The sequence below is a fragment of the Crinia signifera genome, chromosome 5 (genome assembly GCF_055691185.1).
Source record: "Crinia signifera chromosome 5, ASM5569118v1, whole genome shotgun sequence".
In the NCBI taxonomy this organism is placed as follows: Eukaryota; Metazoa; Chordata; class Amphibia; order Anura; family Myobatrachidae; genus Crinia; species Crinia signifera.
Window position 1 is genome coordinate 200,949,003 of NC_139221.1, and position 19,445 is coordinate 200,968,447.

The following is a 19,445-nucleotide window of genomic DNA, read 5'->3' on the forward strand; positions in this document are numbered from 1 at the left end:
TGCATCTGAAACTCTGCAACTTATACTATTGCTAAATTAATGCAATCTGCCAAGGTCTGTGCAACTGTACTTCTCGGCACAGCTCTCTTTGAGACCTCTTTCATCAACAGGTAAATGCATACTGATGTATGCTGAGTATGCAGCCCTTCCCTGTTGATGAAAGAGGTCTCAAAGAGAGAAACCCTGTAATGCTTATTATTGGAGAAACCTGTTTCTACCTCCATTGCTGGCTCCTATCGGAAAGTCATTTTACAGGGACGGATTCCCAGGTTTTTTTGGTGTTTTCACATACACCAGTATAGGATTCCAAGGATCCACAAAAGACTAAGGAGATAAAAACTAAAGAAGCACCCGCTAAGGAAGGGACAGATGTCCCTCAAGATTATTCAGGAGATTTCATTCCTTTCTACAAAATTCTCCTTTATATAAAGACATATCATTATATATATATATATATATATATATATATATATATATATATATATATATATATATATATATATATATATATACAAAAAGAATCAGGGTGCGCTAGTAAATCATACAACTGGTAGTTTTTCAAAAGTACAAATATTTAATAAAAACGCCACCAAATTGGCTGAAATAGAAAACATGCAAAGTTTCACCGTCATTTCACACAATATGTTTACAATCTGATACAGAAGATAGGCCCAACACGTTTCGTCAACCACGTGACTTCATCAGGGGTGTTTGATATGTTGATTGAAAACTGGTGCGAAAGCACTTCTTGGAGCGGCAAATGTTAATCCCAAACAAGCGGCAAATGTCAGAACATCCCAAACAAGAACTGTACAGATGTATATAATATTGGTGGAAATAGAAAAAAACAGGTAAATCCCCAGATATTCTGTATTTCCACACCTTTGTAAATTGGTGTTAACATCAAGGATCAACCAGAAAATAGGGCTGGGTGACCAAGGTGCTCACTCTAGTGTATCCAAACGTTTCAGCATTTGGATACACTAGAGTGAGCACCTTGGTCACCCAGCCCTATTTTCTGGTTGATCCTTGATGTTAACACCAATTTACAAAGGTGTGGAAATACAGAATATCTGGGGATTTACCTGTTTTTGTCTATTTCCACCAATATTATATACATCTGTACAGTTCTTGTTTGGGATGTTCTGACATTTGCCGCTTGTTTGGGATTAACATTTGCCGCTCCAAGAAGTGCTTTCGCACCAGTTTTCAATCAACATATCAAACGCCCCTGATGAAGTCACGTGGTTGACGAAACGCGTTGGGCCTATCTTCTGTATCAGATTGTAAACATATTGTGTGAAATGACGGTGTAACTTTGCATGTTTTCTATTTCAGCCAATTTGGTGGCGTTTTTATTAAATATTTGTACTTTTGAAAAACTACCAGTTGTATGATTTACCTTAGCGCACCCTGATTCTTTTTGTATTTCTATCTGTCCTGGGTTCCAGCTAACAGGGGACCTTCAGAGGTGCTGCTTTGGGTTACTAGGGCGCGGTGTTAGGTACCGTTTGCCTTTTCATATATATATATATATATATATATATATATATATATATATATAGACATTGTAGGAGCTCTGCACACACTAAATTAACTGATAATAGTGGAGATTTGGTTCATGAATTGATCAATGCATTTAAGCCTGCAGCCCCCTTCACGGGACCCAACTTTTCTGCAGGTCCTAACACTATCGCTGAAAATGGCTACAATACACATAGCTATCACATCAATGTTTGATTCCAGGCATGCTATCTGGTCTGAAGCTTACAGCACACTTTGCTTTTATAGGTGAGCAGCTACCAACACACCTGTCACTAATCATCTAGGGAAATGGTTAACATAAGCTATGGAATCTTAGTTAAAGCAGGATGCATGAGAGAATGTGACCAATTCATGAACCAAATCTCCACTATTTATAATCAGTTAATTTAGTGTGTGCAGAGCCCCTACAATGTCTGTTTAAAAAATGTGGTCACAAGCCATAGGGCACCCCAAAACTAGGAAAGGTGAGTGCCGATGTTAAGTGTATATATTGTTTATTAGATTCATTTTTTAAATTAGTCTTATTGTGGTCACATTCTCTCATGCATCCTGCTTTAAGTAAGATTCCATAGCTTATGTTAACCATTTCCCTAGATGATTAGTGACAGGTGTGTTGGTAGCTGCTCACCTATAAAAGCAAAGTATGCTGTGAGCTTCAGACCAGATAGCATGCCTGGAATCAAACATTGATGTGATAGCTATGTGCATTGTAGCCATTTTCAGCGATAGTGTTAGGACCTGCAGAAAAGTGGGGTCCCGTGAAGGGGGCTGCAGGCTTAAATGCATTGATCAATTCATGAACCAAATCTCCACTATTTATTATCAGTTAATTTAGTGTGTGCAGAGCCCCTACAATGTCTGTTTAAACAATGTGGTCACAAGCCATAGGGCACCCCAAAACTAGGAAAGGTGAGTGCCGATGTTAAGTGTATATATTGTTTATTAGATTAATTTTTTAAATTAGTCTTATTGTGGTCACATTCTCTCATGCATCCTGCTTTAAGTAAGATTCCATAGCTTATGTTAACCATTTCCCTAGATGATTAGTGACAGGTGTGTTGGTAGCTGCTCACCTATAAAAGCAAAGTGTGCTGTGAGCTTCAGACCAGATAGCATGCCTGGAATCAAACATTGATGTGATAGCTATGTGCATTGTAGCCATTTTCAGCGATAGTGTTAGGACCTGCAGAAAAGTGGGGTCCCGTGAAGGGGGCTGCAGGCTTAAATGCATTGATCAATTCATGAACCAAATCTCCACTATTTATTATCAGTTAATTTAGTGTGTGCAGAGCCCCTACAATGTCTGTTTAAACAATGTGGTCACAAGCCATAGGGCACCCCAAAACTAGGAAAGGTGAGTGCCAATGTTAAGTGTATATATATATATATATATATATATATATAGAGAGAGAGAGAGAGAGAGAGAGAGAGAGAGAGAAACAGCACACGCATCACCCTACTATTCTATGCTATGTCAGTATGCACTTTGAAACTCTGCTGTGTGATGTTGGTGGGATGTTGGTGTGTAGTCCTTTCATGTAATTTAGGTGTGATGTTGGAATGTAGTCCTGCCATGTAATATAGATGTGATGTTGGTGTGTAGCCCTGCTGTGTAATGTATTTATGACATTGGTAAGTAGCTGTGCCATGTAATTTAGGCTTATGTTGGTATGTACATAACTTATGAAAAAGAGGAGGCAGGTTATCCTACACAATTAGTCCTGGCTGATTACATGGAACATTGTGAAGCTGTTGGCTGCACTTCTCAAGGTCACTGCTAGGCTAGGAGTGTACTGCTTGGCTATGATGTCAATGCCAAACGTTGCAATTCCAATCTGAGAAACAGAAGTGGCCACCTTGAACTTCTTGCTTCTAAGGGGGGACTTTAAAGTGGTTTAATTTCTTCTAGTTGCCCATTTTTTTGAATCTCATAGTTTTACTTGTGCAGTCTTATGCTGGGTATACACCAGGACGACTAGGGCCCGATCCCCTCAATCTAGATCCAATTCCAACCAATTGGATGTAGATTGTTGGTAGATTGGGCCCTTTTTTCCCCTGTTCTGGTCCGACCCCGATCCGATGCGCGGCCCGCGCATCGGTCGGTCGTTATTCAGATCCTACCTGCTGCAGGTAGGATCTGAAGAACGACCATACAGCCGGGTGCGGGTCGCCATCGGATCGGACCCGCTCATGGTGCACATCGTGAGCGGGTCGTGCCCCCCCGCGTCACCGTGAGCGGGTCGGACGAGACACTGACGACCCGCTCACGATGTGCATCGTGAGTGGGTCGTCGTGGTGTGTACCCTACATAAAGGTTAATATAGTATGATATTGTGAATTGTTGTATGATCATAGGCAAAGCCCAAGCATTCCACTGGAATTATTGAATAATACCCTCACTCTGGTGGTGTTATAATCATGGCTTCTTGTGGGATGAACAAATGGTCAAGCAATTTACAAAATAATATAATTTCAGTAGCTTAGATAAGAAGATGGAATGTGTTCAGCCAGCACTCACAATACCGATGCCGGCATCCTGACTTCCACCTGGAGAACATCACTACAATACTAACATCAATAAGGAAAATGGAGCTGGAATCCAGACTGCCAAACTTGATTAGCAGCAGGTTAGGGTTAGTCTGCAGGGAGGGAGGGAGGGTGGGTTAGGGGGTGGAGGATGGTAAGTATGCCTTACTGCCACTCACCTGTAAGTATGCGAATAAGATACACAAGTTGGCACTAGACTATAACCAATTGGAGCACTGCAATGCTGTCCATTTTGTTTTATTAATAAACTGTGTTCTAAGGATGTTATTCTATTACTTTATATCACATGGGTGTAACTATAGTGGGTGCCAGGGGTGCCATTCATGTCATGCCAATTTTTCTGATTTGTCTGATAAACAATTGGGTCTGATCCATTGCCCAGCCTGAATTGTGTGACATTTAATTTTCAATGGGAGGATTGTGGGTGTCTAGTGGATGTAATGTGGCCCAATATGAACTGGAGGGCACTGTGATGTGTCAAAATCTGAGCTGCTCATTGTAATGTGGAAGGCACTATAATGTTATATAATAAGAACTGAGGCACTGTAAAGTGACAAAAAATGAAATGGATGCACCATAGTGTAACATAATATGAACCGGGTAACTGAAACATGGTATTATTTGAACTGGGGGGAACTTTGAATGTAACACAGTAGTATGAACAAGAGGCACTGTAATGTGGCACAATATAAAAAGGGGACGGTGTACTGTATGTCATAATGTGAAATAGTGATACTGTGTGGCATAATGTGTACTGCAAGCCCTACAATATGACAATGTAAACTAGGGAACTACTATGGTTCATAAAATAAATTAACGTACAACTTTGGGCAGAATATTAACTAGGACACTACTATGGTACAAAATAGAACTAGGGGTCTATTATGGGGCATAAATGAATGACTACTGCAGAGGGGGCTGCTCAAGAATAATTGGTACAGAGGCCCTTTCAATATGTTGTAATGGGGCCCACAAAGTTCTGATTACACCCCTGTAATATCACTTGTCATCTCTAATGGGAATATCTACAATACATATTGTATATATTGCCTTTACCCAGTCCAAATCATGCATAGATTGTGGTAGATGAGAAAATCAGTGTGAGGGAATTAGTGCAGTAGCCTCAGTGCATGTGATATCAGTGCCTAATACAATAAGCTCTGGAGAGCATTGAAAACAAGCAGACGGGGCCTTTCTATGCAACCTAGAGTGGCACATCACAAGAAGAGAGAGAGAGTGGTGGACTGCCACTAGAGTGACCTTTTCACTCCGTTACAGATATTGATTGTAACCGCAGTATTGACCACATAATACATTTTCTTACTTATTTTTTGAATGTGCAAATCTTAACACAGTCTACAGTAAAATTAATATTATTTAAATATAAAAAGTAGTACAAATAAATAAGATTCAAACCAGACCCAACACTGTTGCAGATTTCCAGATATATACTCAAATATGCTTGAACTAATTTGGAGCCTTATTATCTATTCTTTGCTGTCAATGTTTAAATGTCACATGGAGTTTAGTGTAATACGAATACTTAGCATTACACATACTAATTTCAACAACAGAAAGTCAGTATTACTCTACATCAGCCCAACAATGATTGGCTGTGCCTTAAATTTAGATTAAAGGTCAGTGTTCCAAAGGCTATGTCACTGTTCTCTAAAATTTGTTTTAGATTTGAAACATAGCAAAGTTCAGTGTGCTCTGCAAATCACCCAAGCCTGAGGCACTGCCCCATGATCAGATAGCATTGTTCTATGCTAAAGAAATAAATCTTCTAGAACGCACAAATCATTTCAAACCGTAACAGCCATATGTTCCATATTTTTAAAATATGTCCACTGATAAAAATGTATCTAAACATTGATATCAGTCCCTGCCGCAAAGGAGCATATACTGTAGTCTACATTATATATACTGAAATACCGATGTAACCAAGTTCATCCATTTTGGGGTATACTATAAAACCTAAATAAAACAAAATATTATTGAATAATTAAGCCTCACGGATAGCTTCTAATAGAGAGCAAGTGAAACTAATTATTATTGCAAATAAAGTAAACATTGAACTATCACCAATGGCTTGATTCAGATCTCATTGCTAGACTGCATGTAATCGCAACCTAGCGAATGGGTAAATACCGCCCAGCCGACTGTGTTGAATAGATACACAGTCAAAACATGTATATGACAGAGAACAACTAAAATACCTGGGAAGTGTGGGTGCTGTTTGAACCCCATTCTTAGGAATGGCGAGTGCGGTGGTACATCTGTATCTCTATATGTGTGGGTGAATTTTTAATTAACCTCTGTTACTGTGATCATAGCTTTCTCATGCACCCTAGATAAGCTCATTTACCTGAAACCTGTGCCAGCTGCCCCTTTAATACTAATTCAGGTGTGTTAGGTGACTGCCTCATCTTTAAAAGCCATAAGGTAGTTGGCAGGTGAGCTCTAAACCAAGAAAAAACACATGTTCATTTTAGCTATGATGTGTCAGTAGTAGCCAGGTTCTTAAGAGACCAGTTGTTAGTGTAGGACTTGCAGTAAAATGGGGTCCCTTGGCGATGGGCTGCAAAAGATGGGGAGGTGGATGTCATCGCCCACCTAGGCACAAATGACCTGGTTAATGCTGAAGTCATGGCCGTAAAAGATGAATTTAGAAAGTTAGGAACTGCTCTAAAACAGGTGGCAACCACTGTAACTTTTTCAGAAGTATTGCCAGTACACCAAGGGGAAGATAGAACTCTGAGAATCAGAAACTTCAATGTTTGGCTAAGGAATTGGTGCAATGAGGAGAGATTTGGATATTTAGGTCAAAGTCAAGCTACCTGGCAAGACAGAGCCTTATATAAATGTGATGGCCTGCACCCATCTTCAAGGGGAATGAGAATATTAAGTGAGAAGTTTGGAAGCTTCATAAGCAACTATTTAAACTAGCAGAGGGGGGCAGTGAACCAAATGAAGAAATCTGCTCCCCCAACCTAGAGGTATTGTCTCAGCAGGAAAATGGAACAGGAAGCCTATCCACTGCAACAAAAGATAATACCAATCAAAACCGAATAGATATAGGCAGAAAGATGAACATAGCTAGCAGCAGGAGAAGCACAAACACAACTTTAAGAGCTATGTGTGCAAATGCTAGAAGCTTAGGAAATAAAATCCCAGAACTAATTGCAATAATGACAAGGGATGAACTGGATATTGTGGCTATTACAGAGACATGGTGCAATGAAAATCATGACTGGGACATAGCTATACCAGGATATACTTTATTTAGGAAGGACAGAATGGGAAGAATTGGAGGAGGGGTTGCAATATATGTGAAAAAAAGTATAAAGACTACCTTAATACAAAGTATTGAAGAAAAAACTGAGGCCCTTTGGGTGACCATAGAAACAGGGGAGAAGGCGATTTTTCGTATAGGGGTGATCTACAGACCACCAGGTCAGGAAGAGGAACTTGACAAGAGCCTATTGCAGGACATCAATAAAATGGCATTAAAAGGAGAGGTGATAATCATGGGAGACTTTAATCTACCTGATGTAAACTGGGAGCTGCCTGTTGCAAGTTCCACAAGATGTAGGGACATGCTGAATTCCTTGCAAGGAGCATCCCTCCAGCAATTGGTGAGGGAGCCCACTCGTAAGGACGCAATATTAGACTTAATACTTACAAATGGTGACAGAATATCTGACATAAATGTGGGTGAAAACCTGGGATCCAGTGACCATGAAGCAGTATGGTTCAAAATAAAGACAGAGACTGACTCATCGCACACAAAAACAAAGGTGTTAGATTTTAGGAAGGCTGATTTTGTAGAGATGGGAAACTCTGTAAGGGATTCTTTGGCAGAGTGGAGGAACTTGGAAGGAGTGCAGGATAAGTGGGAAAAATTAAAAAGTGCAATTCTAAAAGCAACAGAACTTTGTGTCAAAAGAGTTCAGAAAAACACACGAAAAAGGAAGCCATTGTGGTTTGCAAAAGAAGTAGCAAGTATTGTGAAAGCAAAAAAGTTGGCTTTTAAGAAATTTAAGAAGACGCAGAAGAATGAGGACAAAGAGGTGTATCTTGTTAGACAGAAGGAGGCTAAGAAGGTAATCAGATGTGCAAAAGCACAGGCTGAAGAGAAAATGGCCCAATCAGTGAGTAAAGGGGGGAAAACTTTTTTTAGGTATAGAAGTGAAAGGAGAAAAGCAAAAAGTGGAATAATAAGACTAAAGACAGAGAGTGGAAGTTTTCTTGAGGGGGACAATGTAATAGCAGATAATATTAATAATTATTTCTGCTCAGTATTCACTGCTGAAAGAGAGGGGAAGGGGACACAATTAAGTTGCAAGTATAGTCAGAAAACTGAGGGAGAAACAAGTACATTTACAGAGGAGAAAGTCCTCACAGAACTCTCAAAACTGAAAGTGGATAAATCAATGGGGCCAGATGGGATACATCCAAGGATACTAAAAGAGCTCAAAGGGGAGCTGGTAAAACCAATAACAGAATTATTCAACCAGTCACTAGCTACTGGAGTAATCCCAGAGGACTGGAAAACAGCGAATGTAGTACCACTGCACAAAAGTGGAAGCAAAGAAGAGGTAAGCAACTATCGACCAGTGAGCCTTACATCAGTAGTAGGGAAATTGATGGAAACACTCTTAAAAGAAAGAGTTGTAGAATATCTCAAAACCAGCAATTTACAGGATCCAAAACAGCATGGGTTTACTGGGGGAAGATCATGTCAAACAAATCTTATTGACTTTTTTGACTGGGTGACTAAAGTAATAGATCAAGGTGGGGCTGTAGATGTAGCTTATCTAGACTTTAGTAAGGCTTTTGACACTGTCCCACATCGCAGACTGTTAAATAAACTTGAAAGCTTGGGATTGGATTCTAAGATAGTTGAATGGATAAGAGCATGGTTGCAGGACAGAAAACAGAGAGTTGTAGTAAACGGAGTACAGTCAAAGGAGGGAAAGGTTACAAGTGGAGTACCCCAGGGATCTGTACTTGGACCAGTGCTTTTTAATATCTTTATTGGTGATATTGCAAATGGAATTGAGGGTAAAATGTGCCTTTTTGCAGATGACACAAAGGTATGCAACAGGGTAGACACACCAGGAGGGGTAAAACAAATTATTGATGATCTAGGTAGATTAGAGGAATGGTCAAGAGCATGGCAACTACAGTTTAATGCCAAAAAATGCAAAATCATGCACTTGGGTTGCAAAAATCCAAAGACTAAGGGGGATATTCAATCTCCGTCGAGCATCTCCCGTGGGGGAGATGCTCGACGGGCCCTATTCAATGCTGTCTTCCCCAACAGCATTGAACAGGGTTTCCTGCCAGAACGAGCCCGACAGCTCTAGCTGTCGGGCTCGTTCTGCCGAGAACAGCCGGGAAGTGACGAGCTGCCGGCTGCAGCTCGTCACTTCCCGGCCGCAACTCGCGGCCACGCCCCCTTCTCGCCCCGCTGCAGGCGGGACATTGAATCCCGCCTGCGTGTTCTCGGTCGAGCTGACCGAGAACGGGACTGGGTCACGGCAGGCGAGCAAGCTCGCCTGCCGTGACCTGAAGATTGAATATCCCCCTAAATATAGTATAAATGGCACTATAATGGAAACTACTGAGGAAGAGAAGGATCTAGGTGTCACTATTTCAGGGGACTTAAAGGCAGGTAGGCAATGTAACAAAGCAATGAAGAAGGCAAGTCAGTGGCATAGGGAGAGGTATCAGCAGTAGAAAGAAAGAAGTAATAATGCCACTGTATAGGTCATTGGTACGACCTCATCTAGAGTATTGTGTTCAGTTCTGGAGGCCATATCTCCAGAAGGATATAAATACATTAGAGACTGTACAAAGAAGGGCAACTAAAATGGTGCATGGCCTACATCACAAAACGTACCAGGAAAGACTAAAAGATCTTAATATGTATACTTTAGAGCAGAGAAGGGAAAGGGGGGACATGATAGAAACTTTCAAATATATCAAGGGTTTTAACAAGGTACAGGTTGGAGACATTCTTCACAGGAAGAGGAGCAGCAGAACACGAGGACATGCACTGAAACTAGAGGGAGGAAGATTCAGGGGAAATTTGAGGAAGAATTACTTCACAGAAAGAGTAGTAGATAAGTGGAATAGCCTACCATCAGAGGTGGTAGAGGCAAATACAGTAGTACAATTTAAACATGCTTGGGATAGGCATATTGATATCCTTACAAAAAAATAAGGATCAAATATGGTTTGAGGTAACATGTTTAAAAAAGGGGCAGACTAGATGGGCCAAGTGGTTCTTATCTGCCGTCAAATTCTATGTTTCTATGTTTCTAAGTTTAAATGCATTGATCAATTCATGAACTAAAACCCCATTATTTATTTAATTGATTATTTGTATGTTAAGGTGAGTTAGTTTGTTGTAGTGAGTGCTGGGCCCCTGTATTTGTGTATGTATATTTATATATATATTATTCAGTGCTTGGATCTCCATGAACACACATCTGGTGCTCTAAATCTATTTTTGATGGTATACGGATTTCAGGGTTGACAGTACCCTCATCAAAACTCCAAAAGTAGAGAATTTCTTCAGGCAGTCTGTGGCCCTATTTAAATCAATTATTTGATTATCAGCGACATATGTATTTTTGTACAGTCCACTATTTGTGTGTTCACTACAAATTGTGTGTTCATCTATAGGGCACTCTGAACTTTCCTTTATCTCTATCGCTTTCTTTGGTCCCAGCTAACAGGGGACAATCAGAGGTGCTGCTATTTACCTTTAGGGCGAGGTTTTGGTATTTCTTGTATTTGCATATATATATATATATATATATATATATATATATATATATATATATATATATATATATATATATATATATATATAGATACAGAAGTACCAACACACTCGCCATTCCTAGGAATGGGGTGCGGTGGCCTGTGACCACACACTCTAGTAAATACAAACACAGGGGGCCCAGCACTCACTACAAAAAACTAACTCACCTTAACATTCAAATAATTAATAAATAAATAATGGGGTTTTATTTCATGGAATTGATCAATGCATTTAAGCTTGCAGCCCATTGCCAAGGGACCCCATTTCCATTTACTTTCCATTTAGATTCCACAACAGAAAAGGTTTCTTACTTAGTGGTGAGATAATGTAAAGTTGTGGTAAAATTAATATGAGCACACCACGCTGTTAGTCTTCATAGTACGTCAGGTTTCATAAGCTTGTTTTGTTTTTACATTTCACAGATCATATGTGTAATGTAACATACCAAGCTCATTGGAAATATATGTATATTACACTTTCAAACACCTCCTTTGCATTGATTCTTTATAAAATGTATACAATATTTCATGTTACACATAAGGCCATAAACCAAGCCACACCCTGATACATTTCTTATCTTATCTAAAACTATCACTCTCTGCTCTGCACAGGAGCTCATCTCATTCACATGCATTCCATCCCATTCCCAATTGCAAAACTGTCTTTGTGCTGCACCCACTCTATGCAATACCATCCCACACACAATAAGACTCTTCTCTAGAGTCCAAGACCTCAAGTGTTCACTGAAAATGTATAGTACCTTTAAAGACAAGCTTATCAAATTCCAGATTCCAGATTCCAATGCTGATTGGAATAAATGGAATTCTCCTACAGGGAATTCATGCAAAGGTGACATCGTGTTTGTGCTACACCTCAAAAATGATTGGACGTACTGATTTGGCAGTGATGCGTAGAACTGTCGTCTGGTACTCTTTGGCAAATTTCAGGGCAAACAAATAAAAATGCATATTGTTTGCAGTGGGGGGGGGGGGTGCAGGGTAGTTGTGCTAGTGTCGTTGGGTGCAAGGTGAGAAGAAGTGTGTGTGGGCAGTGGGATGCAGGGTAGTGTTGGCAGTGTATCTACAGGATAGCCATGGTAGTGTGAGCTTGGAGGGGGGTCAGTGTAGCAGTGGTAGTGTTGTGTGTGCGGGTAAGGTGTTGCAGGGTAGTGGTGGTAGGGTATGCAGAAAAGGAGGTACAGGGATAGGGTGCAGAATAGTGACTGTAGCGTATTGTGGAGGGGGTGTTACGATGCCCGTCTGGGCACAGGGAGATACTACTGGATCTCTGAGTCTGGAGTTCAGACGTGGACGGCCACAGCGAATCCTACTCTAACTCTATTGAGTCCCCCAGCAGAGCTAGGCTTCACCTGTGGCCGCTGCGTCCGAAGGAGCGAGTTATGCCTGCTCCAACCCCGATGCAGCTAGGTCTTAGGTATTGACAAGGGGTGAGCGATCGCCAAGGGGTAGCTCAAGAGGACCGTCTAACTACTGGGCCTAGCTGGGAAATAACCCCTGACTGCCGGCGCCAGGCCAAAGACGGGATTGCGACCTAGTCGCAGCCACCAAAGACGGAGAGGAGTCTCCACACAAATACACAACATAAACAGTGACTCCCCAAAACAGGGACCAGGATGGGAGAGGTAATCCCTGCCTAAATGGATCTAGTGGAGGCAGGCTGGGGGGAGATCCTGAAGGGAACAGAAAAGAAATAACAAGACAGGAGGTATCAAAAGGCCCACGGAGGGGCAAAGCCTCGGAGGGCTTACAGAGCAAAGGAAGGAATGACCAGGCTCCACTGGAGCACTTACGTGACCCACGGGGAGATGGAGAACGTTGATCAGATGCAGGCTCTGGCCAGGGATTTGATGAGATGTAAGACACCCACGAGAAGCTGGGAGACAAGAACCCACTAAAAGAGGTATTCCAGGCAAAGGAACCAAGGCCGCCGGGGACCGGATATATAAGCTGCACTCTTCAGTAGCAATAAGCTATAACCGGAGTCTGTGCCCAGCAGACGCCGGCTATTTATTTGAAAATCACGCCGCCTGAGTGACGTCAGGCGCGCCCGTTCCCGGCCGCTGGGCGGAAGTTCGGGGACATTGCCTGGCAATGCCCCGATGCCCGTCCTCAGAGCAAGGCTTGAGACGTTGCCCCGCAACGTCCCCAGCCGCCTCCCTCTGCATCGCATCCGCCGTCCGTCCGGGTGCTGGGGATCCCGGACGGCGGCGTGTAACAGGGGGGTTGTGTGTCTTTATTGGGAGGATTCCCCACTACGTCAGGATCCCAGACTTGGGTTGACTAGTGGGAAGGGTTAATGCTTTAACCAGAGCACCACATGAAACGTGTCTCTTGGCCATGGCATAACTCCACTAGTAAGAGCTAGGTGCGGATTGATGAAAATCTCAACTCATTCACCGCCATCCTTATTTCCTCAACTAGGCCTGGCTGAGGAGCTCAGAGCTGAATCATTGAAATACAGAGGTCTCCATGACATTTTGCCCCTATATTTCATGAACCATTGGCTCCAAAAGCCCTGTGCTGGTTATGCTTTTGGGCAGAGACCCCAATGTTGTCTTTTAATAAGATCTATATTACATATGGACTAAAAATTCCAGTGTGCTCTTACAGCCTGGGCATACTTGGTTACTCAAGTACCAACATGCCAGGACTGTATTGCTGTATTGCTGTAACATGGAATTCTCCTGTAAAGACAATATTCTTTTCTTCCCTGATTAGCCCAAGAAACAGGTGCTGGTTATTTGAAGTATGGGGGTCCCCTAAGCGATTTTGCTTCTGTTTATCCTGAAACAGCCCTGTCTACAAAAGCCTGGTGCTGGTTATGCTTTTAAAGTGGAGACCCCATTACTTTTTTACAGGACTACAGGGGGCCTTCACCGCTTGGACATGCTGGTACTTGTCATTACCCAAGTACAGTACAAGCATGCTGGGGCCACCTTGCTGGGAATTGTTGTCCTTATGTATAGGACCATTTTATTTTTATGTTTAACACTCATTAACCTGCAACATAATATGCTGAGTTATGTAAAACACCTATTAATTAATTAACTCCGCACCCACCACAGGAAAAAACAGATATACAGAGAAACATGTGGGGGTTATGCTGGTGGGTAGACGGTGATGAGTTAGGACAAAGCTGGAAGGCCAGGGCTTGTCAAATTCTCTGTTTCTAAATTAGACAGCAAACATTTTAAAATAAGCTATGAAATTCCATAGTCAAAAAGCTTATGATTTCACATGTCCCATTAAGGCTGCTTAGACATGAAATTTCACAAAACTACTGAATTTTTACCACTCAAATTAAAAAAGCAATGAAATTCCAATTGTTAAGGCTGACGCCTTAATGGATGTGCTCCTTGCGCAATAGAGATATGGTATGCCATGATACCCTCTGGTTAACTGCAGATTCAGCATTTTAACAGAGTGACATTGCTGTCACGCACACAATATTGGAGCTGCTTAAGAAGCCTCAATGGGACAGTAAGGTTTTTTGTCTATAGAGTAATAATTATATACAGTATATTCAGCAGTGGCGGATTAGCCACGGGGTGACAGGGGCGGGGCTTGGAGCCCATTGTCTCTGGGAGTTAAACCCCTGTTGCATAGATACTTACAGTATGCAGTACTTTTGCAGCCCCTATAAATCACAAAATTTAAGTATAAAACTTCTAAATCCAGTGGCATTAATCTGCAGCATATTCAATCAATATGAAAACCAATTCATAACCAAGGTTTAGGATATGTCCCACTTTGTCAAATATAGAGTTTCCCATACTCTGAAAGTACAGGATAAGGATATGCATGTTTGAGCACAGGTAACTTAATTAGTGCCTCAGTCAATTTTAATTAACCATCTGGATTCAAGCATGGCTATAATAAAACCTTGAATACAATGACTCCGTTTGGGAAACTCTGGTTTAGGACATATGCTAAGACTAGAGCCGCTATTATAAATTGTAACTGGCAATGCTGGCGGGAGAAGCACTACACAGGCACTGTATAAAGTGTGAAGTCAACATAATTATATTTTTATGTGATCGTGGCTGCTGTGTTTATATTTGCTGACATTAACTGACCAGAATCTGCTGGTGCTGGTTATTTTTATCTCCTCCTAACTCACCTTAACCAGGGACTTATTAAACATGTATTTGTTGAAAGAAAATAGTACGTATATTCAACAATTTCACTCATCTCTAGTAATAAAACATCATCATCCTTATTTAGTTATAGTGTTTGTGACATTATGAATTACACAAGAAGTTACAAATATGAACATAAATATGTTATTTGCTGTATTTGGCAAAATACAAACTTGGGGTAAAATAAGTCATAGCCACATAACACAGACTTAAACATTATGTATACTTATAATCTATTCATGCTAGCTTTTAAATTAATTTCAGCTAAAATTAGCACTATCAGCCTTGGAAATACAGCATACTCTATTTCAACACAAGGGGTGACATTTAATAGAATTTTTTATTTTTTTTTTGCGATTTTATTGCAAAAAACTGCAGTTTTCACACTTTTTCCGAAAATCACACATTTTATAGGATGCAAATTGCCCGGTACTGGTTACAAAATATTGGGGACTCCCAGTTTTTTTGTCCCCCGTATTTTTGGAACCAGGTCCGGCTCAATAAGCCTGGGGCTGGTTATGCTCAGGAGAGGGGGGACCCCACGCCATTTATTTTTACATGTTAACTTTTACACATATTTTAACACAGAACCATGCACAGATGTCAATAATCTGTGCATGGTTCTGTCAAATTCACCTGTCAGAACCTGGTCTATTTCTTTTGTGATTTTTTGTATTATTTACCAAAAATAGCATTCCCATTAAATTTGCGAGTTGTACTAATGTTATAATGGGAAAACATCTGGATGCGAATTGAAATGTGACTAAAAATCGGCAGGTCAGAATGTGCAAATTCGCTGCAAAAAAAGCAATTTTAAAAAGTGCGATATGGTGCGATTTCGGAAAATGCTATAAAATTGAATCCTATTAAATGTCACGCAAGGAAATCTACAGTACAGATATGCAATAAGCAAGTACAAGGTTTCACAATTGTGTATTTTTTATTAACCATTTCTCCATGGAAAGTATTTGGTAATCTATCAATACCATTTTACTATTATTATAACTGCACGGCATTATGACAATTAAGAATTTTATGACAAGTGTGCTCTACACAAATGCACTTACAATAATGACAGTTGTGCAGTTTATGTTTTGCCTAACAAAACCACATTCAGACATTACAGGTATGTTAGGAAAAGCAGAAAAGGAAAAGCAAGGAGATGGCAATGCTAGGCCAAATAGGGCAAGTCCACATGCAGTAGTTTGGACTGAAATAAACCTGGACAGAGATGTACAGTAGTAGATACAATTGTCTGGGTGCGTATCTGAAACAGGTGCTGAGGGTTTGTTCAGAATAGTGAAAATGCAGTGATGATGGTAATGTTTTTTGAATGGAAATGGGGGTGAGTGCTCGCGCTAAATACCTTCTGTGGCGAGGGGGCTGCTGGGCTGGAGTGGTCCAGACTCCTAAACGTTAAGTATAATCGCAGGTGGGTAGCCTAGCGCTCACCTCGTATGTGACACAATGGTGTATGTTGCAAGTATGAAATGAGAAAAATGAAACGTAATGTTCCTTTAAGAGGTTTATTGTGCTATACAGAATAATAAAATATAAATATAAAAGTTATGAGGCAATGGAAGTCCGTCTGGCCAAACCAGAAGCTGCTGCACGATCACCACCACCATCCAGGCTGCATAAATTACCATCGTGCAGCAGCTTCTGGTTTGGCCAGACGGACTTCCATTGCCTCATAACTTTTATATTTATATTTTATTATTCTGTATAGCACAATAAACCTCTTAAAGGAACATTACGTTTCATTTTTCTCATTTCATACTTGCAACATACACCATTGTGTCACATAAGAGGTGAGCGCTAGGCTACCCACCTGCGATTATACTTAATGATTTTTGAATGGTTCCCGCACAGGATTCACCGCCGTGACCTTAGAGACAATCAAAGTCACGATAGGGGGCGGATATAGTTTCAAAATAACCCAAGTCCCAATTGTACAACCTGATATTTCAATCAGTGTCAAAACTTATATAGGGTTAGAGGTGCTCCCCTGAGTCAGAGATAACATAAAAAAACAGGTAGAAAAAGAAGACTATTTTTTGGGGGCACACTTATAATGGATGATGTATGCGTCAAAATTATACCGTGAGGTAAATGAGTAATTGGTCAATTTAAAACTTAGCTTTTAATTGATTTAATTTCTAAGATAGGCTGATCTCAAGACAAGAGATACAGAAAAGGACACACAAAAAACATATAAACACTGGTTAAAAAGCAATCCTCCCGCCACTTGCGGGGATTCTTAGACCACACCCCTGAATGCAGTTACTCAATTGTGACTAAGCTGAGAGAAAATGCACATGTATATGTTGATAAACTTCAATTAACAAGGCACAGTGCTAAGTTACAATTAAACGTCTGTTCAATGGTGTGTTTAAAGTAACACAACAATAATTCACCAGTTTACACAAACTAATAATTGCTCACAATTTCAATAGGGATTTTATTTTCCGTTAATATGAGACATTAATGTTCGAGCTGGTTTAATTGCATGCTAGAGAGTTGAAATGTTCACGGAAGAAAATACTAGCTGTTCAGACTGTAACATTGTTAAGTACTCTTGTATCAAATTTGAAGCATATATGAGTACCCTGGTAAACTGTAACGATTTGAGGCCTTTTTACGGTACTTGTGGAGTATCACGGCTCCCACGACCTGCATCGTATGCAGATCGTATGCTAAATGCTAAATGCGATCGCACCCGATTTTGCACTGAAATGCATCAGAATGCATTGAAATGTGTATTAAACTAGTGAAATGCCCCCAAATGCCATTTTTGATAGGGCACCACCCCCACTATCAACGTCAACCCGAAGCGTGGCGAGCGCAGCGAGCCCGCGAGGGGCGGCGGTACGCGTCCTACGACCTTTTCATACCCCCACTATCCACGTCGGCGTGGAGTTGAGAATAGAATAGTGTGGCGAGCGCAGCGAGCCCCGCGAGGGGACGCGGATACCTGTGAAGCCCGCGAGGGGACGCGTATAGCTGTGAAGGTATCCGCGTCCGCTCGCCATGCTTCGGGCTCGCCACACTATTCTATTCTCAACTCCACGCCGACGTGGATAGTGGGGGTATGAAAAGGTCGTAGGACGCGTACCGCCGCCCCTCGCGGGCTCGCTGCGCTCGCCACGCTTCGGGTTTACGTTGATAGTGGGGGTGGTGCACTATGAAAAATGGCATTTGGGGCATTTCACTAGTTTAATACACATTTCAATGCATTCTGATGCATTTCAGTGCAAAATCGGGTGCCATCGCATCGCATCGCATCGGATGCCATCGTATGGCATCCGATGCGATCGCATACGATTTTTTAGCATAAATGCTCAAAAATTGGTAAAAATCGTAATCGGGTGCCATCGCATCGGATGCCATCGTATGGCATCCGATGCGATCGCATACGATTTTTGAGCTAAAATGCTCAAAAATCGGTAAAAATCGTATCGCATCGTATGCCATCGTATGCCACTACATATGGCATACGATGCCATACGATGGGAGCCGTGATACTCCACAAGTACCCTTTTTACATATGCAGAAAAGAGAAACAAAGAACGGCTACACTATCTGGTTTCTCACCCTGTTTCTGCTGTCTCATCATCTTATATAAATATATAGTGGATGATCGATGAGAGAACAGGGGAGAGATTATGTATTGCCTGAAATTGGCCCGATGAAAGGTCTTTCTTCTGTTCCTGTGAACAGTGTCTGGTTTGGGCTGTTGCGTATTTGTAGCAGAGCAGCCGTCCACCAAAACCGTACCAGCGAATGAGAGAAGATTAGGAGGAGATTCGTAGTTCAGAGAGATAAAGGCTTTGAGAGGTAAAGTATACACAAAGATAATATTTTTACCAGAAAAGGATTCTGGTTTTAAGGATAGAAAGGTGTCTAAGTAGCCTTCAAATGCTCCCTACAACCTCAATCATCATGAGTCAGAGGATGATTGCTTAGGTACTGTGTGGGAGTATGCGGAGCATACAAGACAGAAGAATAGTATGGCCGCTATAATCCTTCTGCTGCTCATGTATACCCAGCCTCAAAACACTGATGCTTAATGGGCAGTGCAGTGAAATCTATAGCTGGCCCCATGAGTGACAGAGGATTTAAAAAGAAAAGTTTAGCTTAAAGGATACAGAGCCGCTCTCTGACTATTTAAAGCACACAGAAGCCGCTACGAGTACCCGGCGCCTGCCGCCTGACTGTAGGATGACTGGGGCTGACGGGAGGACATAAGACTCTGCACTCACCGTGCGCACCCCATCCACGCCAATTTGAGGTCCCTCTGTAAGTTCCACAGCAGCTGCTAATACCCGCTGCACGCTGCCCGGCTGCTGCGTCTTT

General features: G+C 41.4%; 1 protein-coding gene across 1 annotated transcript in view; it reads right to left on the reverse strand.

Moving 5' to 3' along the window:
* GABBR2 (gamma-aminobutyric acid type B receptor subunit 2) overlaps positions 1-19,445 on the reverse strand; it is a 645,054-nt gene that overhangs the window by 141,937 nt on the left and 483,672 nt on the right. The window lies entirely within an intron of this gene.